General features: G+C 34.7%; 1 long non-coding RNA gene across 1 annotated transcript; it reads right to left on the bottom strand.

The window, feature by feature from the left end:
* Positions 1–727: 727 nt before the first annotated feature.
* LOC110143772 (uncharacterized) lies at positions 728–18,618 on the bottom strand. The gene is made up of 3 exons (XR_002315683.2): positions 18,530–18,618; positions 7,430–7,476; positions 728–903 (listed from the first exon to the last, which is right to left on the bottom strand). It is a non-coding gene; the product is annotated as an uncharacterized lncRNA (long non-coding RNA).
* Between the last annotated feature and the right edge of the window lie 7,504 nt (positions 18,619–26,122).

Genomic DNA, 26,122 nt, shown 5'->3' with positions numbered 1-26,122 from the left:
CAGTATTTTTAAAGCAAATTTGAAGAATATTCACAGAAAAAAAATTTAAGGCTCTTAATTTCCCTCATTATTGTAGTGTGCATTTGAAAACTGCACAACTCATTTAGTATGAGTCATTCCATGGAGATGTGTACATAATTACAGATTCTGAACCATAGTTGTGGAATACAGAAAGACTTCGCAGAAGAACCAGCAACTAAATACATATAGAGATGTAAAATAGTTACTATGATGGTCTGAGTTTTGTAAGCTTTTTCAAAAACAAACTATACTTTAATACTATATATATAATTTAATTTATTTTTATAAAAGCTTACAAGAATCAAACTATATTGTAAAAAACAAACTATATTACATATACACAAAAAACAGGATTATTTATATAGAATATTATTTTAATGTATAGTTTGTTCTCACAAAATCTTACAAAAACCCAACCAGATCAGGTTATAGTAACTTTTTTATATCTATATTTTCTCATTCAAAAATGCTTGATTTAACTCTAACCATGTCATTTGGTCTATATATATAATTATTCTTTGTAAGGTCTGTATCATATTTTGGATATGAATACACCACAATATTTTCAATTATTTCTTTGTACATGTGGGTTCTTTTTCTCTTTTCATTTTTTGTACAAATATGGACACTCCTACAATAAAATCTTTATAAATGTACATGGTTGTGATTATCTGCTAAGGCTACCATAACAAAATACACACACTGAGTGATTTAAACAGTAAACACTTATTATTTGTAGTTCTGTAGGTTAAAGTCCAAGATCAAGGTGTTTGAGTGCTTGGTTTCTTCTGAGGTCTCTCTCCCTGGTTTACAGATGGCTGCCTTCTTGCTGTCCTTCCATGGTGCTTCCTCTGTGTGGGAATTCCCGTGTGTCTTCTTTTTCTATAGTGAAAAATTGAGTGTTAGTCACTGAGTTTTGTCTGACTTTTTGAGACCCCATGGGCTATAGCCCCCCAGTCCTCTGCCCATGAGGTTCACCAGGCAAGAACACTGGACTAGGTTGCCATTTGCTTCTCCAGGGGATCTTCCCAACCCAGGGATCGAACCCAGGTCTCCTGCATTGCAGGCAGTTTCTTTACCATCTGAGTTACCAGGGAAGTGCTTTCTTATAAAAATACTAGCTATATTGGAATAGTGGTTCACCTTTAAGACCTCTCTTAACCTTAACTACCCTATAAAGTTCATTAATATCCAGTTCAGTTCAGTTCAGTTCAGTTGCTCAGTCATGTCCAATTCTTTGCGACCCCATGAATCACAGCACGCCAGGCCTCCCTGTCCATCACCAACTCCCGGAGTTTACCCAAACTCATGTCCATTGGGTTGGTGATGCCATCCAATTAATGTCCTAGGTATCTCCAAATATAACCACATTCTAAGGTACTGAGAATAGAACTTCAACATAAATTTTGAAGAGACACAATTCAGTTCATAGTGACAGGCCTTTCTTAATCAGTGCTTTAAGTTCTGTGGAGTAGGTTTCTGGGAATAACATTCCTTTACATGTAGTATGTTATACTTAATTTTAATAGATGTTACTTCCTAATAAGGTAATATTTCACTCTCTGTCAGAAATTTTTTCTTCATGTTGCCACCAGATGCAGTTCTTTTCATTTATTTATCTTATCCAGATGGGATAATGCACCTTATTGATTTAGTATCCATTGTCTTAATTAGGGTAAATTTGGGTTTATTTACATTTACTTATGGGATGTTTGTGTTAGGTCACTGCAGATTCTGTTTATCACCTTTAGTCTAATTTTAATGAGACTGTGAACATTTGTATTTTTTGTCATAGTTTTTAAAATTGTTATTGCAGTGTAGCTGCTTTACAATGTTGTGTCAATTTCTGCCGTATAGCAAAGTGAATCAGCTATACATATACATGTATCACCTCTTTTTTGGTTTTCCTTCCCATTTAGATCATCACAGAGCATTGAGTGGGGTTCTCTGTGCTATAGAGTAGGTTCTCATTCATTATCTATTTTACACATCATAGGGTATATATATCAGTCCCAATGTTCCGATTCATCCCATCCTCTTCCTTTCCCCACCTGGTGTCATACATTCATTCTCTACGTCTGTGGCTCTATTTCTGCTTTGCAAATAGGTTTATCTGTACCAATTTTTCTAGATTCTACATTATGCATTAATATGTGATACATGTTTTTCTCTTTCAGACCATACTCCATATGACAGTCTCTGGGTCCATCCACATCTCTGCAAATTGCACAATTTCATTCTTTCTTATGAGTGAGTAATATTCCATTGTGTATTTGTGACACATATTCTTTATCCATTCCTCTGTCAATGAATGTTTAGGTTGCTTCCATGTCCTGGCTGTTGTAAATAGTTCTGCAATAAATGTTAAGGTGCATGTATTTTTTTGGAATTATGGTTTTCTCTAGATATGTCCAGGAGTGGAATTGCTGGGTCATGTGATAGTTCTAGCTTTAGTTTGAGGAAATCTCCACACTGTTCTCCACAGTGGCTGGACCAATTCACATTCCCACTAACAGCCTAAGGGAGTTCCCTTTTTCCACATCCTCTCCAGCATTCATTTTTGTAGATTTTTTAATGACCAGTGTGAGGTGACACCTCATTGTACTTTTGACGGGCATTTCTCTAATAATTAGTGAAGCTGAGCATCTTTTCATGTGCCTCTTAGTCATCTGTGTATCATTTTTGGAGAAATGTCTATTTAGGTCTTCCAACCATTTCTTAATTGTTTTTTTTTTTTATGTTGAGCTTCATGAATAGTTTATATATTTTGGATATTAACCCTTGTCCATTGTTCCTATTCCAAGTATTCTCTCCCATTCTGAGAACTGTCTTTCATATTGTTTATGGTTTCCTTTGCTGTGCAAAATCTTTTACATTTAAGTAGCTCCCATTTTGTTTTTTTGCATGCTTGTTTTTATTCTCATTACCCTAAGAGGTGGGTCAGAAAAAGGCCTTGCTGCAATTTATGTCATAGTGTTCTGCCTGTGTTTTCCTCCAAGAGTTTTATAGTGTCCAGCCTTATCACTTAGGTCTTTAATCCATTTTGAATCTGTTTTTTGTGTATGATGTTAAGGAGAGCTCTAATTTCATTCTCTTACATGTAGTTGCCCAGTTTTCCCAGCACACTTACTGAAGAAACTATCTTTTCTCCATGGCCTCCTTTGCCATAGAATAGGTCACCATAGGTGCATGGATTTACCTCTGGGTTTTATATCCTGCTCCATTGATCTATATTTCTCTTTTTGTGCCAGTGCCATGCTGTCTTGATGACTATAGCTTTGTAGTATAGTTTGAAGTCAGGGAATGTGATTCCTCCAGCTCTGTTTTTCTTGAAGATTGCTTTGGATATTCGAGGTCTATTGTGTTCCTATACAAATGATAAAATTCTTTGTTCTAGTTCTGTGAAAAATATCACGTAATTTGATAAGGATTTCATTTAATCTGTAGATTGCTTTGGGTACCTATTATTTTTAAACATTAGAGGTAATAATAATAAGTTATCCTTTCATACTTTTTTCATATCCTTTATTTGTGTACTGAGTTTGTTAAGATTATGAGTCATAACACAAATATGTGTGTGTGTGATTTCTAATCAAAAATATATTTATTTTCTTTCATAATTTTGGGGATTCCAAGTTTGTGTCTGAGATATTCATTAGAAGCATTGAACAAATATTTCCAATTCCTTTCTTGATATATATTTGGACTTTGCTTTTTTTTTTTTTTTTTTAGAGTTAGGTATCAGTACTTGCTTTGGCCAGTGAAATGTGAGCAGAAAAGGCAAGTCCCACTTCAAGGAGAGTTTTTTGAGCTAGCTGGTGATTTTTACATTGGCTCCAGTGTCAGAGTAGTGAAATATGGCAGAGAGCCTGACAAGCTATGATGAGATATAGGTCTTGCTTTTTATAAGCCACTAAGATTTAGGGATTGTTCTAGTAGAAAACACAGACTATCTGAACGAATAGAGTTAGCAAAATTCATCCAGCTTCTAGTTTATGTTAGGTCTTATATTTTTTTGAAGATTTTCTATAATTTTAAAGAAAGTAAGCCTTTGTGGCATTTTAAATTTATCCTTAAGTTAGAGATAGAAGTCTAATTTCATTTTACTTAATTTCTATAAACATTGATACCAGCAATAAGTAATCTACTCTCTAGTAGATTAGTCTAGTCTACTCAAAAATCTAGTCTTTTTTTTTTTTTACCATTAATAGACTGATGTTTTTATCATCTATCAAGTTCTCATAAATACTGTCATCTCATTTTGGATTCCATTTCCAATTAATACAATGATACATTAGTCTGATCCTTCATTAATGCAAACCTTATCTGTGGTCTTAGGTCCTCACATATTCTTATCAATTTTAAGGCAACCTTGTCTCCAACTTTTTTTTATAAATCTGTCATTCATTCATTTATCATTGTTTCTTGTTTTGAGCATTTATTCTTTTGTATGAAGCTGAACTAATTCTATGCAAATACAGAAAATAATATAATGTAAAAGAATATTTTTGGGTTGAACTTCTAACCATGATGTGGTAATAGGAACTAGACATTTCTTCCTATCATAAACAATTAGAAAATTGGTCAATATATATTAAGTAATTATTGCATTAAACATTAATAAGGCAAAAGGAATCATAAAAAATTTCAAGTAATCCAAAAGAAGACAGAAAAACAGGAAAAACAAGAAAGAAACAAGAACTTGGAGAAAAGAGAAAGCAAAGAGCAAGAAAGACCTAAATCCAAACCAACTTATAGTTTTCACTAAAAATAAACGACTAAACACCTCACTTAAATGGCACAGATAGCACATGTACACCCATGGCTGATTCTTGTCAATGTATGGCAAAAAACCACTACAATATCATAAAGTAATTAGCCTCCAATTAAAATAAATTAATTTTTTCAAAAGGAACAGATGAACAGACTGTAAAAAAAATTTGAAAAGAAATAAACTCTATGTTGTCTATAGGAAAAGCATGTTAGATAAGACACATAGATTAAAGATAAAAGAGGAAAAATAACATTCATTGCATACCAAAGTCCAGTGAAGAAAAAGACATAGATTATCTGAACAGGAAAGATTCAATATAAGGAATGATAAATTGTAACATGGAATTGGAGTCATGAGGGATTGGCTAGTAAAAGGTACATGGAACTCTGGAGAATATAGAAAGAGCAGTTACCAACCCTAGAGTCTGATCTAGACTCATGAGGATGAAGCCCTCCCTCACGGAGGTTGGCCAACAGAACATTTTTTGGAAACCTGACCTATGATCTTGCTAGAATCCATCTTCTGGGACAACGGTTGGGAAACTTTTCTGTAAAGGCCATATAGTAAATATTTTAGGTTCTGTGGAACATAACAGTCTCTGTCACAATTATTAAGTTCCTCAGTAGGAATGCAAGAGTTCCCAAAATTGACTGGAGGAATGGTAATAGCAAGGTTCTAGTAAAACTTTATTTACAAAAACACCTTATGGCTCTATTTGGCATGTAGGCCAATGCCTGCTCTGGAGTGTCTGGGAATCCTGTTCAAAGGAAATGTCTCACTCAAGACATAGCCTATAGGATACAAGATCGCCTGTAGGGGAGAGGGAAGTGTTGGGGATAGCTGCTGGCTGCTGAGTGCTTTTTGGAGCCTGGTGCCAGAGAAGCGCATCTTGCTAAGGGAACTGGGTGCTGAGTCTGTGCATGCTATAGGAATCACTCACTTGTCCAGTGCTTTTTGTCAAAAATATAAAGAGCCCATTAGGATTCTAATGAAATTTTTAAATGTATGTATAGTATTTTCATTTCTCTAACACATTTGTCTTTCATGTTTATCAATAAATTATTAAATATTTCTTCATTTGTTCCTGGTTATTTCCTAATGAACTGTTTAACATTAATGCCATTAATAAACACATGAAAAGATGCTCAACATCACTCATTATTAGAGAAATGCAAATCAAAACCACAATGAAGTATAATCTCATGCTGATCTGAGTGGCCATCATCAAAAAGTCTACAAACAGTAAATGCTAGAGAGGATATGTAGAAAAGGAAATTAACTCTCTTACACTGTTGGTGGGAATGCAAACTGGTACAACCATTGTGGAGAAAAGTGTGAAGACTCCTTAAAAAACTGGGAATAGAATTGCCATATGACCTAGCAATCCCATTGCTGGCATACACACCAAGGAAACCAGAATTGAAAGAGGCACATGTACCCCAATGTTTACAATAGCTAGCACATGGAAGCAACTGTCCATCAGCAGATGAATGGTAACGAGGTTGTGTTACATATGCACAATGGAATATTACTCAACTATAAAAAGGAACACATTTGAGTCAGTTCTAATGAGGGGGATGAAACTGGAGCCTATTATACTGGCGAAGTAAGTCAGAAAGAGAAACACAAATACTGTATATTAACACATGTATATGGAATTTAGAAAATCAGTAACGATGATCCTACATGCAGGGCAGCAAAGGAGACACAGACGTAAAGAACAGACTTTTGGACTCAGTGGGAGAGGGTGAGGGTGGGATGATTTGAGAGAATAGCATTGAAACATGTGCATTACCATATGTAAAACAGATGACCAGAGCAAGTTCCCTGCATGAAACAGGGCACCCAAAGCTGGGGCTGTGGGACAATGCAGAAGGATAGGGTGACGAGAAGGTGGGAGGGTGCTTCAGGGTGGGGGGACACATGGCCAATTCATGTTGATGTATGGCAAAAACCATCACAGCGTTGTAAAATAATTATCCTCCAGTTTAAATAAATTCATCTAAAAGTAAATTAGTGCATTATTGTTTATTGTTACAGCTCTAAATATGATTCCATTTTAAATGCAGTTTTATCTAGTTATTGCCAGAATATGCACAATAAATGCTAGATACAAATGATTGTATTCTGCATTCAATCTTACTTCATAATCTTATGGTATTTTTTTTCATTGCTAGGACTTCAAATTCTAGCATTGCCATCCCTTTAATACTGATTAATACACAGAAAGAATTTGACACCTTTAAACAAAAATCATTCTAATTTGAATTAGCTAACATTTTAAAATCAATAATGAATATCGACCTTTAGAAACATTCTTTTGCAATAATTAAAATGCTTAATTTTTCTCCTTCAAACTGTACATACAGTTTTAAAGGGAAATAAATGATCATTCAGTGATATATATATATATATATTATTAATTATTTAAGCTGTAATTTTGGTTGATAATTGTTTTTGTTTTAAAAAATACAGTTTTACAAAATGCAGTATATGCATACAATGGGATACTATTCAGCCTGAACAATGAGTGAAATTCTAACATTTATACCCAGTATGAATGAACCTTGAGGACATTGTACTAAGTAAAATAAGCCAGTCATGAAAAGACAAATCCTATCTGAGTTTACTTACATGAAGTATTTAAAGCAGACAGCAAATATAATGGCACTTGCCAGGCCCTGGGGAAAAAGAAATGGGGATTTACTGGTTTACGGATATAGAGTTTCAGTTTTATAGGATAAAAAGAATTTTGGAGATGGATGTCGGTGATGGTTATACAACAATACTAATACATTTAATAACTTTGAACTGCACAGTTAAAAATGGTGAATATGGTAAAAAAAAAAATACTGTTTTAAAATCATCATTTATACTTTGGTATATAAGTAATGTGGATATACACCTATAGTTTACTATCTAAAAGTTAATACTTTTGAACTTATTCTGAAATTACTATTTGAATAGTAAGTTAGCATAAGTAAATGTACAATTTTTATATTTCAAATTCAACTGAATTTCTTTTTATCTTATTTTTAATATTTTTTAGTTCATAAGGTATACTTTAGATCTCAATAAAGAAAAAATTGAAATGATTAACTACTCTATCAGTAGTGAACAAAAGTCACAGCATCTACATTCTGCATCTATCATGTTTTCTATCAGTTAGCCTTTCAGAGCTAGTTTCCTTAAGATTTATATTCTGCTTCCATGCAATCATAATCATCAAAGAGAGTGTAATGAGACATCATCAATTTAATTTAAATTTTCAAAAGTGCCAAGTTGATTGATCTTTTAAAGGGCCACAGGGATCTTGAAGGTAAACATCTTTTTCAGCATTATCAGTTTAATTCCAGTGGTACAGTGGATCCTATGAGAGTATTACAAACATACACTCTTACATAAAATTTTATATGCCATTGCACTAAATTATAACATATGCTTGAAGGATGGAAATTTAATTAGCACAACCCATGCAGAAAAATCAGGAGTCAATACAATAATTTCACAAGAGGTCTTTAAACTGTTTTGAATTATATGATTTTAAAAAATCATATCTTGTATATCCATGGCTGATTCATGTCAATGTATGACAAAAACCACTACAATATTGTAAAGTAATTAGCCTCCAACTAATAAAAAAATTAAAAAAAAAATCATATCTTGGTGGCTCAGATGGTAAACAATCTGCCTTAATGCAGCAGATCTAGGTTCGATCCTTGGTTTGGGGATATCCCCTGGAAAAGAGAATGGCAACCCACACCAGTATTCTTGCCTGGAAAAGAGAATCTCCTGGAGAAGAGAATGGCAACCCACACCAGTATTCTTGCCTGGAAAAGAGAATTGCATGAACAGACAAACTTGGCAGGCTACAGTCCATGGTGTCACAAAGAATCGGACAAGACTAAATGACTAACACTTTCACTTATCTTTTCACAAATTGATTTTTAAAAATCCAAGTTGCAAAAGTTCAGAATAACTAACATCCAATTTAAATACACTAGATAATATGTTGGTAATACATTAGAGACATTCAGCTATGTGATAATTAGTCAAACTTACTCATGATAATCAAGACATTGGCAAACTCACATTGGCACCAAATTAAACTATTTTCTCTATTTTTGGGTCCATAAACTTCCTTCTTGACAATACCTTCAGTTGACAAATATATTCAGTATAATTATAGATGTTTATTTATATAATATATGAAAGTCCTCCTGGTTATTTGGTTCAGTTTTTAGGTTGCTGGGTTAAAAATGGAAACAGGCATCCTATGTTTTAATTTTCTAGAAATACATAACAACAACAAAAAAAATTTTAGTGTAAGAAAAATTTTCTTAAAATACCAAGGCAAATGTCAACATTTTTCTTCAGTCAGTAAAGCTGCAGAAAGGAAAAACAACTCTTTATTTTAATAATTCAATAATGATTTAATATATAAGTTAACAAAGAATTATTGACCTGGGACTTTCCTAGAAATCCAGTGGTTAAGGCTCTGCACTTATGCTGGGGCCATGGGTTTGATCCCTGGTGGAGGAACTAAGATTCCACAAGTGTGGCAAGACCAAATTAAAAATAAATAAAAATAAGAACCATTGACTAGATGTAGAATAATTTAAAAGGCAAAAATGAAACATAGAAATATCACACACATTGAAAAAATGGGAAGCAATGACCAAAGAGAAGTGTGAGAATTTCTGATGTGTAAAGGTTGAGAAAGGGACCCCCTGGGACCAGGGAACCAGACTTCACAGAAGGGGCTCCAGCTGGATGATGCTGTCATCTCGGGACCACCTACAAGTCTGGTTCTGCAATTGTTGGCAAATTGAAAATTGGAACAAACTATTGCTAGAAGGGTGGAGAGAAAAAAATGGAAATTAAAAAAAAAATTCATGTTCCACAATGTATGCTGACAAGAACAGAAAGAGAAAGCAGAAAAGGAGGCAAAGAGGAAAGTGATGTGTTTCTTCTTCCTTCTCCAGGCTTCTAGCCTCACACTACCCTAGTATTGTTAGTAGAAAAGGGAGTCAACTGGCAAAGAAAAAACGTAGTTTGCAGACTCATATCCTCCTTATCACCAAGCCAATCATACAGAAAAGTGGATTTGAAATGGGGACAATATTTAACAATTTTGTAAGAAAATTCAATATTCGTAAAGTCAAGCCAAAACTTTAAAGCATCACTCTCTAATGTCATTTCTGTGAAAGGTTGCTATATTTTCTTTTCTAACTCGATATGAGCACATCTGCGAAATTCTAGCTGAGTGGATAGTTTTAGTTTTCATTCCAATGTTTCCTTTTACTACAGGCGAAAGTATTTTCTTGTTTTGTGTGTTGGAATTTTCTAAAGTGATCAAAGCAATTCTCTTATTTTCTTTAAATTTATTTTACAATTTTTATATCCATGGTGCTACATTTGAGCATTAATTTACCTGAAACTTAATTTCAGTTTGATGTGATGTGAAGGCATACTTTTATTTTTGTACTATCCCCTGCACCCTCCAGTGTTCAGTTCTGTCGCTCAGTCATGTCCGACTCTTTGCGACCCCATGGACTGCAGAACGCCAGGCCTCCCTGTCCATCACCAACTCCTGGAGTTTACCCAAACTCACGTCCATTGGGTCAGTGATGCCATCCAACCATCTCATCCTCTGTCTTCCCCTTCTCCTCCTGCCTTCCATCTTCCCAACATCAAGGTCTTTTCAAACGAGTCAGCTCTTCGCATCAGGTGGTCAAAATATTGGAGTTTTCAGCTTCAACATCAGTCTTTCCAATGAACTCCCAGGACTGATTTCCTTTAGGATGGACTGGTTGGATTGCCTTGCTAGCCCTCCAGTGTGGATGGGCAATTAGCTCCAACAAGGCACTGAATAATAAACAATTTCTTTCCCGTTTCATAATGCCATTCTGACAAACTGTTTATATCAAACCCCAAATAGCTGTGGGGATGTTGGAAGCAGTTTATTCTGTTTGGTCAACCTCTGTTCTTGGTTTCATTTTTTCCATAGGAACTTTAGGATAAATTTACCAGTTCTTTCAATAAAATGTAATTGTAATTTTGCATGTAACAGATTAACTTGGAAAATATCTATGTTTACAAGTTTTAGTGTTCCTATGCATATACTTATTAATTCTTACTTTACCTTCTTTTTCTTTAGTCATCTTAGTAAAATATCAACATATTTATTAGTTTTGTTCCTTAGTAAATTGTATTCTTTTGTATTAAAAGAAGCTTCTCATTTTATAATAGTTTCAGATGTAAAGAAGGGTGGGAAAGATAATAAAATTGTCATATATCCCAAACCCAGTTTCCCCTATAATTACTATCTTACAGCATTTATGGTATGTGTGGGGCTTCCCCCAGTGGCTCAGTGGTAAATAATCTGCCTACAAAGCAAGAACTGTAGAAGATGTGGGTTCAATTCCTAGTTTGGGAAGATCCCCTGGAGAAGGGAATGGCTACTCACTCCAATATTCTTGCCTGTCCCATGGACAGAGAAGCCTGGCAGGCTCCAAGTCCACAGTGTCACAAAGAGTTGGACACGACTGAAGCAACTTAGCATGCACGCATGGTATATTTATCATGATTAACTAACCAATACTTAATATATTGTCATTAACTAAGCTGCACACATTTTTGAATTTTGTCTTCACTAACATCCATCACTAATATCACATTGCATTTAGTCCTTAAAACTTCTTGTCCTTCTCTGATTAGTTTCCCAGACTTTTCCTTGTTTTGATCATCTCAAAAGTTTTGAAGAGTACTAGTCAGATATTTTTAGGTTATCTCTAAGTTGGAATTTGTGTTTTTCTAAAAATGAAACTAGAGTTGTGGATTTCAGAGAGGGAGACAGAGATCTGAATGCTGTTTTCATCCATCATGTTTGAAGGATGTACTATCAACATGACTATCATTATTGCTGTTGACCTTGATCACTTGGCTAGAGGTAGTGTTTGTCAAATTTCCCCACTGCAAAGCTGTCCCCCTCACCCCCCACCCCTGGCTTTTTAACTCTTTCTACTATATACTGTTTGGAAGGAAGTCACTTTGCTCAGTATATGCTGAAAGGATAAGGAGTTATATGTTAAAGATGTGGATTTTTTAAAAAAATGTACAATGTAAAGGTTACTCTCCATTTACAGTTGTTACAAAATATTGGTTTTATTCCCCATGTCATACAGTACACCCTTTAGTCTTAAACCCAAAAGTTTGTAACTCCCACCCCCCAGCCCTATATTGCCCTTCTCCTCCTATAATCACTAATTTGTCCACTGTATCTTTGAGTCTATTTCTCTTTTGTTATATTCACTAGTTTACTGTATTTTTAAGATTCCACATATAAGTAATACCATGTAATATTTCTTTCACTTTATAAATGGTATTGTTGAAAATTGGATTTTATTCCTCTTTGTAGTTTGAGAATATGTTTCATTTCTTATTTGAATAGTTTGGTGATTTTCTTTTACTTTCCCTGTAGACAGCCATGTCCTCTAAAATGTATCCAGGCTTATTTATGCCTATTTCCAGTCATTATGCTTTTATTTTTTCACTCATTTCCTGCTTCGCTGACTCAGCTCCTTAGTAAAATAATGAATTTCTTCTCTTTTTTTTTTCCACTTCAAATGGAGTAATTCTACTGTTTCATGAGAAAGTATAACAATGTCTATGTATTTTAATATTTTCATTAGCATATGGAAGATTTTTCTACTAATTTTCTAAACATGAATTTTCACCCTGTTGAATTTTTAAAAGAAATATATCTGCTAGATTTTAAAAAATAGTTTTCTGCCATAGTTGAAGTAACCACATTTGTTTTCTCCTTTAATCTGCTAATAGAGTAATATAAAGCAAAAGTTCCTTAGTCATAATGTGTTCCCCAGATATATAGTTTTTATATTGATCATGCAGTGTGTATAAACATCACACAGTGTATGTGTGTTTTCCTGGCTTCATTAATAATATTTTCTTTAGAATCATGGCATCTTTTTCATAACTGAAACTGATAATTTTGATTTCACAGTTTCTTTCTGGGCTTTGTAATAAATATTTTCTTAGCTCTATAAGATACTCAGCAAGCTTTCTTTCCTTTTCTAATCTCTAAAACTACTTGTACAATGTAGAGAATATCAGTTCCTTTAAAGATAGTAAAAATGTATATCACTTTAAAATATTTAAAAGCTGATAAAAGTCTACATCCACATAAGACTGTCCTGGTCCTTTTCTTGTAGCTATATTTTAAAGTTTAAATTCATCTTAAGTGTTTTCAATCTTTTAAGAATTTTCATTTTTCCTATTTGTTATGTTAGTCTATATTTAAGGGAAATTGTCCCACTGATATTTTCAAAGATACTGTCATGAACTTTTCATGCTATTATGATATGACCATGTATATTTTTATATACTCATTGTTTGAATTCTTTCATCCTGTTTCCTGTAATATAAGATCAGTGATAGACTAGATTTTCTCATTCACTGATACATCCCAGTATCTTATAATATCTGACAGATATAGTAAAATTTCCTCCTAGTTGTTGAATGAATGAAGAAATTGTGTTATAGCATAAAGTTTAAGATTATGAGCTATACAATAAAAAATTTCTGGGTTTAAAGGAGATTCTCTATTTTCTGGTAGTGTGATGTTGGACAAATTGCTTAATCTCTTTAAAAGATGAGTTAACATAATTACTTTATAGGCTTTTAAAGGATAACTGAACATAGTAGCTGCTTAGTAAACTTAAAACCTAACCTCAGTTACTATTCTCTTATTAGTATTTAGTTGTTAAGTATGTAATGATGAACAAGGTATGATCCTCACTATAAAGAATTGACAATCTCCTATTAAAGTGAGGAATAGCATCCAAATAAATGCAAAATAAGTGCTACAAATGGTAACGTTTGAGTGTATGTGGTTGTTAATTATTATAACAAGTAATATTTGGGAATGCTTTTATTATTTTTACTATTTATAATGCTGAGAAACTTTAAAATATTATGGCTTTATCATGCTTTTTAACACGAGACAGACTGAAGCTCTCTGGATTTTTAAAGGTATGGTTAATCTCAAGACCAATTTTAGCATTTCTGTCAAATGTAATATCAAAACAAGTGAATAGCAACTATTTGTCCCAGGAAAGAATATGTAAATCACCATCAGACAAAAAACCTTTCCAAAAGTATCAGTGTACTGAAGGGATTTTAATTTCACTTCTGATTCCTCATACTCTATGTCTTGTTCCCATTCTTCAAATTTATATATAGATAAACTGTAGATTAAAAATGTTGAAGATCACATTCAGTTCAAGCAAAAATGTTCTATTTGAATGTACTTCTAGATTGGAGAAAATAGAGTGGATTCTGATCTGGAGAAAAAAATGTTGCCACATGAACCAGAGCAGAGATAAGTGCAATGCAAACTTAGTCCCCACACCCCCCCCACACACACACAAATTGTCAATGGACTGTATGAAATAAAGATAGCTGAAATCTTGGACATTTGGAAATTTAGTTTCAATAAGAATTTTTCTTAAATCAGTATAAGAAAGTTAAAGATTTAAATTTATATTAATGGTCACAATATTTTTAACAGCCCATTTGTAACCCAAAGAATGCAGATAAGAGTTTCTTCTGTAAATAGGAAAGAGAAATTTGCAATTTAGTCCTAAGGGTTTCTTGGTCATAGTGACTATTTTACAACATACTTTTTAGAGAACTTAGAGCTTTCTGAACCCTTTCATCTCAAAGTCTGGACTCGTAAAAGATAGACTAGGCTTTGTATAGTTGCACTCAGAAGCAAATGTATAAATGCTTGAGAACTACCATATGTTTATGTCAAAGCTTGTATTGTTTTTCACATACACCAATGCAACATTAGTCTTGTAATGTGAATAGGAAGCGTCCAGACTGGGAAAATGGAAAGACTATTTCGGGAACAGGCAATAGTATATGTGTATTCTATGAGGTACAATGCAGTTTCAAGGAAAAAATCAGTTTTACAGGGCTTATTGGAGTAATTGCAGATGAAGTTAAAAGGGCATTTGTGGCCATATTATAAAAGGATACTCTGCCAAAATAAAATATCTTACATACATCAATGTCATTCTTAGTAACTATGTAATTATGCATAGCAACGAAGGTTAGCATTGAGTTTGACCCATGAATGATGAAAAGTGTGTTAGTCTCTCGGTCATGTCCAACTCTGAGACCCCATGAACTGTAGCCCATTGGGCTTCTCTGTCCATGGGATTTCCCAGGCAAGAATACTGGGGTGGGTTGCAATTTCCTTCTCCAGGGGATCTTCCAAACCCAGGGACTGAACCTGGGTCTCCTGCATTTGAAGGCTGATTCTTTATCATCCAAGCCACTAAGGGACAATAAAAAACATTCATAAATTAGAGATCACAGAGATACTTCTACTGCTAAAGATTATTAGTACTTTGAAGCCATGTAATCTGCCTCACTATAGAAATTTGGAATTTGGACTCAATGTGCCAGCAAACTTGGAAAACTCAGCAGTGACCAGAGGAATGGAGAAGGTCAGTTTTCATTCCAATCCCAAAGGGAGGCAGTGTCAAAGATTATTCAATCTACTGCACAATTGCACTTTTTCTACATGCTAGCAAAGTAATGCTCAAAATTCTTCAAGCTAGGTTTCAACGGTATGTGAATCAAGAATTTCCAGATGGCCAAGCTGGATTTAGAAAAGGCAGAAGAACCACCAATCAAATTGTCGACATCTGTTGGATCATAGAAAAAGCAAGAGAATTCCAGAAAAATACCTACTTCTGTTTCATTGACCATGCTAAAGCCTTTGACTCCGTGGATCACAAAAAACTGGAAGAATTCTTAAAAAATGATAATACCAGACCACCTCACTTGGCTCCTGTGGAACCTGTATGCAGGTCAAGAAGCAATAGTTAGAACTGAATATGGAAAAGCAGACTGGTTCAAAATTAAGAAATGATTACGTCAAGACTATATTATCACCCTGCTTATTTAACTTACATGCAGAGTACATCATGCAAAATGCTGGGCAGGATGAAGTTCAAGTTGGAATCAAGGTTTCTGGGAGAAATATCAATAACCTCATATATGCAGATGACATCACCCTTATGGCAGAAAGTAAAAAGCAACTAAAGAGTCTCTTGGCAAAAGTGAAAGAGGAGAGTGAAAAGTTGGCTTAAAACTCAAAGTTTAGAAAACTAGGATCATGGCATCCGGTCCCATCACTTCAAGGCAAATACATGGGGAAACAATGGAAACAATGACAGACTTCATTTTCTTAGGCTCCAAAATCACTGCAGATGGTGACTGCAGCCATGAAAGATGCTTGCTCCTTGGAAGAAAAGCAATGGCAAACCTAGACAGCATATTAAAATGCAGAGACATTACTTTGCCAACAAAGGTCCGTCTGGTCAAAGCTATGATTTTTCCAGTAGTCATGTATGGATATGAGAGTAGGACCATAAAGAAGGCTGAGCACTGAAGAACTGATGCTTTTGAACTGTGGTGTCGGAGAAGACTCTTAAGAGTCCCTTGGACTACAGGGATGTCAAACTGGTCAGTCCTAAAGGAAATCAATCCTGAATATTTATTGGAAGGACTGATGCTGAAGCTCCAATACTTTGGCCACCTGATGCAAAGGGTTGACTCATTAGAAAATACCCTGATGCTGGAAAAGATTGAAGGCAGGAGGAGAAGGGGATGACTGAGGATGGAAAGTTGAATGGCATCACCAGTCCAATGTAGATGAGGTTGATCAGGCTCTGGGAGATGGTGAAGGACAGGGAGGCCTGGAGTGCTGCTGTCCATGGGGTCACAAAGAGTCAGACATGACTGAGAGTTTGAACAAATAGCAATTTAATACATTTTGCTGAATTACAAAATATCTTCGATTTCCATAAGTATATTTGAATTTAAGACATTGTGTATGTATTTGTTCATTTATTTATATATGTTTGTAGGCATGGAACATGTTTCAGTTTTCTCATACCTTAGGCACTATGCTAAAACTTGCAGACATAAGATGTATAGATTTCATTAAGTCCCTAAAGTAGTAAAGTGAACAAGAAGAGATAGAAAATCTAACTAATATCATTAGGTTACAGGTTTTTAATAGACATATATGCAAAGAATTATGGATTTAGCAGGGAGGAAGCACGAATGTGTCTGAACAGCAAAGAAAATAATCTCAACTTAAGCCAGGACCCTAGTTGGATCAGCACTTAGAAATACTGCTACAGAAAAGGGCCAAGGATTTTACTTGACTTAAACTCATTATCATTTATAAAAGATATGTACCATGTGCTCTTCTTTAAACTTTTGCTTTAATACTATTTAAGACTGGCATAAAAATTGCAAAAGTGATATAGAGTTCTTATATATTCCACACCCAATTTCTGCCATTACTGTTACCTTACTTTAGGGTGATACACGTATTACAATTAAGGGACAAATATTGGTTTTTTTTTTTTTTTTAATCATCTAAGTTCTATTTAAATTTTCTTATTTTTAAGCTAATGACTTTTTTTTCTGTTTCCATGCAGGATACCACTTGACATTTAGTTATCCCATCTGTTTAGCTTCTTCTTGTTGTGACACTTTGTCAGAATTTTCTAATTTTTGACAACTGTGACAGTTTTTGAAGTAGTGGTCAAACAGTCTCTAGAATATTCCTGAATGGAAATTAGTCTGATGTTTTTCTCATGACCAGACTGGAAAAGAAAATCATAGAGGTAAAGTGCCATTCTCATCATACAGAATCAAGGGTACATACTATCATGTTGATTGTTTATGTTGACAGTAATCACCTTAGCTGAGGTAGTATCTGTCAAATATCTCCACTATAAAACTATCTCTGCTTGTTTCTTTTCATCTGTACCCTTTGGAAGGAAGTCACTATGCACAGCCCATAAAGAGAAAGGAATATGTACACATATTATTTGAAATTTTCCTGCATGAAATACTTGTTTTTTATTTGTTTATTTAAGCGTTTGTTATATCAATGTGAACCCATGGCTATTTATTTTGTACTTTAGCTTATAACCCAGTACTACTAATTTTAGGTTCCTTTGCTAATTTTCCCAGCTTTGGAAATTGGGAGCTTAATGGCTGGCTTCTGTGTCACAAGGATATATCCCAACTTTGAAGTTTATGTCTGCTTGCTTTAAAATACATTCCTACTTTCTGGCACGGCTTATGGGATGCCCCGACTCATTTGGTACATTCCCCAACCCTAAAATCAGCCATTTCTCTGAGGTTCCTTTTATTGGAGAATGGTATTAACAATCTAAGATCTGGGCACTAGGTGCTCTTTATTACTGGAATCTCACAATTTCCAGGCCATCTCAGCTGACCAAGCAAGGAAATTCATGTGTATTTTTATGCAATATGTTGTTACATACATATGCTGTTTGTTCTCTATTGTGTTGAAACTAAAGTGAACATTAATTATTTCAACAAAAGTCTTAGGAACATCTATTTGCTCAATGAATCTTTTAATAAATATCTTTTATTTTTCTCTTCTCCTTGAAATAAAACTCATCAAAAGGTATGAGGAATTAGAAAATAAATGAATATAAATATGCTTAAAAGCATAGTGTTGCATTCACTTAAAATAATTGGGTCAAGATTGTATTTTCTCTAAAATGTAGTGTTAGGGTTACTGCATATAGGTAATTAAAATATATTAAATCACAACTCTAAAAGATATTCATTTTGTTAGGGTCTTACATGAATATGTGTCCTCCCAAGCTTCTATCCATAGATAATGATGTGATTACCTATACTCAGAAAAGAATGTTGCTGTTGTGCAGTCTAAGTCCTGTCCAACTCTTTGTGACCTCATGGACTACAGGATTCCAGACTTTCCTGTCTTTCACTACTTCCCAGAGTTTGCTCAAATGCATGTCTATTGAGTCAGTGATGCCATCCAACCATCTCATCCTCTGTCACCACCTTCTCTTACCCTTGAAGTTTCCCAGCATCAGTTGGCCAAACTGTTGGAGCTTCAGCATCAATGCAAACCATGAATATTCAGGGTTGATTTCTTTTAGGATTCATTGATCTCCTTTCAGTGTAAGGAACTCTTGAGTCTTCTCCAGCACAATTTAAAAGTGTCTATCTTCAACACTCAGCCTTCTTTATGAGCCAGTTCTCACATCTGTACATGACTACTGGAAAAACCACAGCTTTGACTATATGGATCTTTGTCAGCAAAGTGATATCTCTGGTTTTTAATATGTTGACTAGATTTGTCATACGTTTTTTTCCAAGGAGCAAGTGTCTTTTAATTTCATGGTTGCAGTAAAAAATACATAGAATTTAAAGTTTTCTTATTAGCCTGTGGAAGCCGCTTATATTTGAAGTTAATGTCAACAATGTCAACTGAATTAAGTGTTTCAATAAGATCATCTTCCAAGATAACGGGAGTGTAGGATCCAGCTTGCAGAGAACTCCCAATGGAACCCTGGAGTCTTTAACTGAAAATAATTGATTTATGTAAAATACAAACTCATTAGACAATCACACTGTTTCTCTGGGGTGTAGAAATGCCATCATGCTGGCTTGCCCTGTTTGGCACATTGAACTCATTTTGATGTTTAAACCTAATGGCTGAAGATTATAAAGCCCCTTAAGGAAAAAAAAGCTGGCTGAAGTCTGCTGTTCTTCTCTAAGAAATTATCAAATTTAAAATAGCAGTTTTTAGATTTGGGGGGAGAAGTGGGAATTATAGATATTCAAATATTGAAAACAGCAAAAATATTAGGCTGTTTTTCATTATAAGGACATTTGAATTCTTATTACTTAATGTTCTGTGCAAGAAGGAATGACTACATCCATTTAAAAAAAATTTAAGCTTTTCTGAATCACTCCTTTTTTTCCCCAAAATTCTCCTTTTAATCCACTTAATGAATGCATTCTGATAACTGATCAGATACCAAGTTTATACTGAAAACATCAACTTTTCCAATTTTAGAATTGGTTGTTAGAGAAAATACTTTACATTTGATGTACTTTATAGGTACTAAAAATCACTTTAATATATCATCATGCTAAATATATGTTTTTAATTTTCCCAATGGAGGTTAGTTAATTATTAGAAATTCAGATTAAAGTAGTTGGTAAATGTGATGAAGATAGAATAGTTATTTTGAAAGAGAAAGCCTTAATGTTCTGACTCATAGAAGAATCTATTATAAAAAAGTATTATTTACAATGGATATAGTGACACTAGAAACCTACTTCTTATTTAACTAGACTCTCTGCCTTTCAGATGTAACCTAATCTCCTTAATCAAGTACTCTGCACAGGATTCCTGATTGAATAAGAAACTCTAAAACTGAAAATCCCTCCTTACTTTCTTAAGACCTTTTGGTCAAGGTTTCATAATATATTGAACCATAAAAATGAATTTCTTTTTTCAATTTTCTTTGCTCTCTACTTTTGCAAATCTTGTTGTATAGTCACAGACTTCATGACAGATTACTGTCAAAAATATTGGCTGACTTGAAATATGTTATTGAACAGCATGTGCAAGATAATATCCAGTGGCACTTATTCAAAATTCTAAAATACTCTATGGCCACTGATTTTACTTTTGTGTGTTCAGTTGATCAGAATTTGGTCTTACTTGCACAAAGTTGAGTTTCCAAGTTCCTAAACATTGTTCTTTATTTTTTTTTATATTAAGTATAGATTTTATTTTGAGGTAAAACAAGACAGTTTTGAATTCACTTAGCCCAATACTTAGCCCACTAAGGGCTCAATACATATTAATTATCATAATTATACTATTTAATACAGCTTTCCAAAATAATGACACTGAACAACTCTATTTAATAGATTAAGGAACTGAAGCCCAGAAGAACTGCTGCTCTTCCACAGCTAGTAAATAACTGAAGTTGTCTTTGAGCCTAAGTATCTCTGATATCCACATTCTCTAAAGTGTGCATGCTGTACATACACACACACAGGTATACATGTACATTTAGTTAGTCTAAATAAAATCTAATTTTTAAATTATAAAAATGGAACTAAACACATTTTTTATTTTATCTTCTAACTGGTTGAGTTTTTCATAGAGAGAATGTAGCATACATGGTACATCATTATCTGGACTTCCCTTGTGGTTTAGTGATAAAGAATCTGCCTGCTTATTCAGGAGATGCAGGTTCATTCCCCGTACTGGGAAGATCCCCTGGAGAAGGAAATGGCAGCCCACTCCAGTATTCTTGCCTGGGAAATCTCATGGACAGAGGAGCCTGGCAAGCTACAGTCCACAGGGCAGCAAAAGAGCTGGACACAACTTAGAGACTAAACAACAACGACAACAACATCATTATGTACCAGCTGTAGAAGAAAAGTGGTCAAGCAGAAGGATGCAGAGAAAATGATGCTTAAAAACTGGATAAATGGTCCAGTTTTTCACCAACTTAGAATATGGTTCACACTGTTGGCTGAAGAGTAAGGGACATGTAACCCTTCTACAGCCTATGCCCTTGACAGCCTGGGTGTACCTCATGTAGGTAGCATAGGGAAGACAGTAGGATTGGCTTGGGACGGCTGCCCCTAGAAAGAGCCACCAAGGGAACGCTCTCTCTCTTAGGCTAACTGGAAGTTGTAAGGATGTTTACAAAGGCTGTGCTGTCCACGCAAAAATAATCTGTTGATGCATGACATATAATTTAAAGCTGTTCACAATTTTTCACTCCAAATATATAGTATTTATCCCTAAATTCAAATGAGCTATTGTTTACTTGCTTTTAATAAAAAAACCTCCTGGCTTCAACTAACTGAAGACCTGGCATAGTGGCGGGTGGAAGAAAACCTCCCTTATAACATGTCAGATATAAAGAAGCCTCAGGATACAATAACCAAAAGCAATAACCTTAGAGAATTCTGCCAATAGGCACAGGCAAGGACAAACATAGCATAATTTGAAGTAGTTTTGCTCGGGCATGCTAGCATTGACAAAATTAACTGCATCAGTTTGTTTTCACAGTGTTTACATAGTATTGTAGAGGATGAACTTGCTTTCAGATTTTATTAATAGTTTTGAAAGATTAGGTAATTGTTCTCTTCCTTCATTTTCATTTCACCTACATGCAAAGAGCTGGCCTTACTCCATAGCTATTGACCTCTTATTTGGTGCTTCTGCTGATATACCAGTAGTGCATCCTCCAGCTGAATGTTTTGAGGTCAACTAACATAAATGGTGATTCTAGCATAATGATTACAGAACATTCTAACAATTTATTGAAATAAGCAGAATTTTTCTGTCTCATTTACCTTATATTTAGCTGAGACTATAAACATAATTCATAGATTTCTTTTTTTTATTACTGTGCAAGTAGTAGAACCAAGTTCCTAGGATCCTATTTAAGGCAACTTGAAGATCATGATGTCTACTTTCTCTCCCCAGTAGATGAATCATATCTTGAAAAAATTGATATTTTATATTGCTATCTGAGTTCATTTTAGAAATTCATCCCCTCCCTAATTTTGATATCTCCTTTAACTCTGACAAATTCAGAGGGAAAAAATGGCAAATTTTTGGATAAATTCTTAGCAAGGAAAAACATGGTAAGTTAAATTTGTAAGTATGATAGCTTTAATGATTTCAGATCTTTGGAAGAGCCTGAAAGTACATTTAACATATAGTATAAAATAAGTAACCCAATGTCTACCAGAAAAAAAAAATAGTGATTTAACTAACAGTATGAGAAGTAACTCTATAGGAAAATCCAATGCTCCCTGGTATGATGGAAGAAAATGTATGTTCCTTTTGGATGTAAATGTTCACTCTGAGAAGTAGCATCACTTGTTTAAAGCCTCATAATCTACCTGGATGAGGTAATACGACTCATTGAAGGTCAATTTTCTGTAACAGTTCTGCTGCCAAAAACTGAAATGACAGCTGTTGTCACAGAATGTAGTTAAGGAGCAAAGACTGAAGAAACTTCTTGTGAATAAAACACTAAACTATCCTTGAACTAAGTAAGTAGGGCTACTGGCAACTGTTAAGTCTTATGAAAGATAAGATAACGTCAGAATGTATTTTTCAATTGACTTCAATTTTCCAAAAGATAACTTCCAAAACCAGTTGGAGTGGTTTGTCAAAAGTCTACACATCACAACTTAAATGTGTCCCCCACAAAAGAAAACCTTTTTTTTTTTGCTTGCTAAAACTGATCGCACCGGGCACTGGGGCCCCATTCTCACTGATGGGCTTGGAGGCTCAAGAGACACTTACAAATGTTCCTTCACAGTCACTTAAGTCTTTCTGTTGAAACCACACTTACAAATGTTCCTTCACAGTCACTTAAGTCTTTCTGTTGAAACCACCTCTCTCTCCTCCTCCACCTCTGGCCATCCCCACCTTTTTGTTTATTTAGTCTTATTTCTGTACCTCTTGGTTTTGTAGCTACTCTGTCCTTCAGCATTTCTTCTCAAAACACTCTCCTTCATCCTCAAGGATTTAGCTTTCCGATACTTCTTTGCTGACTCCTGGCAGCATCTCCCTACCTCTTCTGCAATATCAAATGCCTTTCCCTGCTGCTTCCTCTGCCCGAGAAATTCACAAACTGTTTTCTCGGCACAGAGAATGGTCATCGGTTGCTCCCAGGGACGTTCAGCAATCCTCTGATGACCAGGATCCCCAGTGAAATTTTGCTGAGATTCTCGCCCCTAGGAAATGAGCCATGCATCCCGTGGGGATGTCCACCCGGCTGCTTCTGCTCCACGGCACTTGCCTCTCACCAATGCACATTTCTGGAAGGCAGGCTGACTCTTAGTTCTGCGATGCTTTACCTCTGCCTACAAAAGACGGGTGGAAATCTCCACATTTATTACACTACTTACAGGGCCACTGGAGATAAAAAGGGGGTTTCTGTCCTGGGTCACATAGTGGCCCAATCCTATGATCTGCCAATTAAAACTTAGCACACCCACTCTACTCTACTGTGCCAAGAGAGTCTCTAGTAGACTTGACATTTTTTTTTTCCATTTTTCTTTCTTTTTTGTAAAGAAATAAGTGCCATTGTACCTCAGCTCTGAAAATAAGTTTAAGGAAATGTATCTGTTGTTGGTGTTCAGCCTCTATGTCTGACTCTGCGATCCCATGGATTGCAGCATGCCAGGCTCCTCTTTCCTCCACTGTCTCCCAGAGTTTGCTTAAATTCATGTCCATTGAATCAGTGATGCTGTTTAACCACTCATCCTCTGCCACTCCCTTCACGTTTTGCCTTCAATCTTTCCCAGATTCAGAATCTTTTCCACTGAGTCAGCTCTTAGAATCAGATGGCCAAAGTATTGGCCTGAAAATACAAAGTATGGCCAAAGTGTTGCTGCCTGGAGAACCCCAAGGAAGTAGATCCAGAGGGTAAACAAGAAATTCACTGATAATTTGTTCTTCCATTTCTCATCCTTTCTCCTAGGGATAGGAATATATATATATATATATATGGTGACATATATATATATATATATATATATACACACATATATATATATATATATATGTGGTTCAGACAGTAAAGAATCTGCCTACAATGCGGGAGACCTGGGTTTAATCCCTGAGTTGGGAAGATCCCCTGGAGAGGGGAATGGCAATCCACTCCACCTTCTTGCCTGGAGAATTCCATAAACAGAGGAGCCTGGCAAGCTACAGTCCATGGGGTTACAAAGAGTCAGACATGACTGAGCAACTAACACACTGTATATGTGTGTGTGTGTGTGTATATATATATATATATATATATATAAAGAGAGAGTCACTGAAGTATAAAATCTATTTCTTTTTATCTCTGCAAAGTGTGTAGAGTGACCTCTTAGTGCTATCCTTGTTCAGCATTCCAATTTCTAATTTGCATGTATCACTGTCAATATATTTAATGATGTTATTCCATAAAATTACACTTTGCAATTTTAGTTATTTGAATGTGGGTCACTGGACAACACGTAAATAAGAATTTTACCTCTTCCAATCCCTCACCATTACTTACAAGTAGCTGACTCTGTGATGTATGTTCCCAGTTGCTTTAGTCACATCCAACTCTGCGATCCCATGGACTGTAGCTTTGCCAAGTGCCTCTGTCCATGAAATTCTACAGGCAAGAATACTGGAGTGCATTGCCATGCCTTTCTCCAGGGCTGAACCTGTGATAGTCATTATTTATTGTATTTAAGATTTTTCTAAATTGTGTTTCTCCTATCTAACATCCCCAAAGCAGCTCTGTATTATCTTAGGAGTGGCTCTACTTTCAGACTCCAGAGTAGTAAACATCTGCTCTGATTCCTGCTAATTGGAGAGCTTCGTGTTCCAGTTCTAGTATGGTGATGGGAGAGGGACTGGAATCTAGTTAACTGTCTGATTTGATATTGAGACTGTGTCTCAACTGAAAGAAATTTTTTGGTAACTAAATTTATAGCAATTATATCTGATGTGCAACATCCTTACATGTACTCTGGCCCTATGTTTTACTAATCAATTTAAAATTAATTTTAAAAAATATTTGTTGATACACAGATATATTTATCATACAATCATTTCACTTACTGATGTCAAGTATTTAAGTCAAAGATAAAGCATTCTATCTGAGGAAAGAAAAAGTGGTATAAAGAGAGGATAATAGAGGGAAAAACCCATATAAATTAAAATATATAGCAATATGATCATTGTAAATTCAAGTTTCTAAAAGCTATTAGGAATCTAAATTTCTTTCACAAAAATAATGGACTGTATGACTCAGGATTTTTTTTACTCCACATTTGTATTAACTTGTAAAATGGTACTATCAGCTTAGTGGCAATATTCGCTTTTTACATTACTTTTTAACTAATATATTTTTACAAAGCATTTTGCCTTTGTTTCTAAGGTTGCTTCTTTCCTCTAAAAGATATAACCAGCAAAAATACACATTTTTCTAAAAACTGTAGCATATTATATAATTTATTTTCTAGCTTGATGATAAGCTATTTTTGACTTTTCAAAGGATGATTTTTCATTTTTAAATTATGCTTCTGTGACTTTCAGTGTTAGCTTTTAGAAATGTTTCTAATGAGAAAATCACAAGGAAAATTAATTTCATATGTTAACATGAAAAGAAATCATACTGAGATGTTTTGAAATTATTTTAGTGAAACATTGAAAAAAAAAAAACAGAAGCTCAAGAATAACTTACCTCTAAGCACATTGTTTATGAAGAATTGGAATCAATACACATTTTAAGGTGCTCTCTGTGATGCTCTAAAAGATCACATGAAGTAGGTGTTAGATGAGTGGAAGGATACAAGAAGAGAGAGATGGGGCCCTTCAGTGTTTCA

Source organism: Odocoileus virginianus, chromosome 11, assembly GCF_023699985.2.
Source record: "Odocoileus virginianus isolate 20LAN1187 ecotype Illinois chromosome 11, Ovbor_1.2, whole genome shotgun sequence".
NCBI classification, from domain to species: Eukaryota; Metazoa; Chordata; class Mammalia; order Artiodactyla; family Cervidae; genus Odocoileus; species Odocoileus virginianus.
Note: the sequence above shows the minus strand (reverse complement) of the source record. Positions and strands in the feature narration are given on the sequence as shown.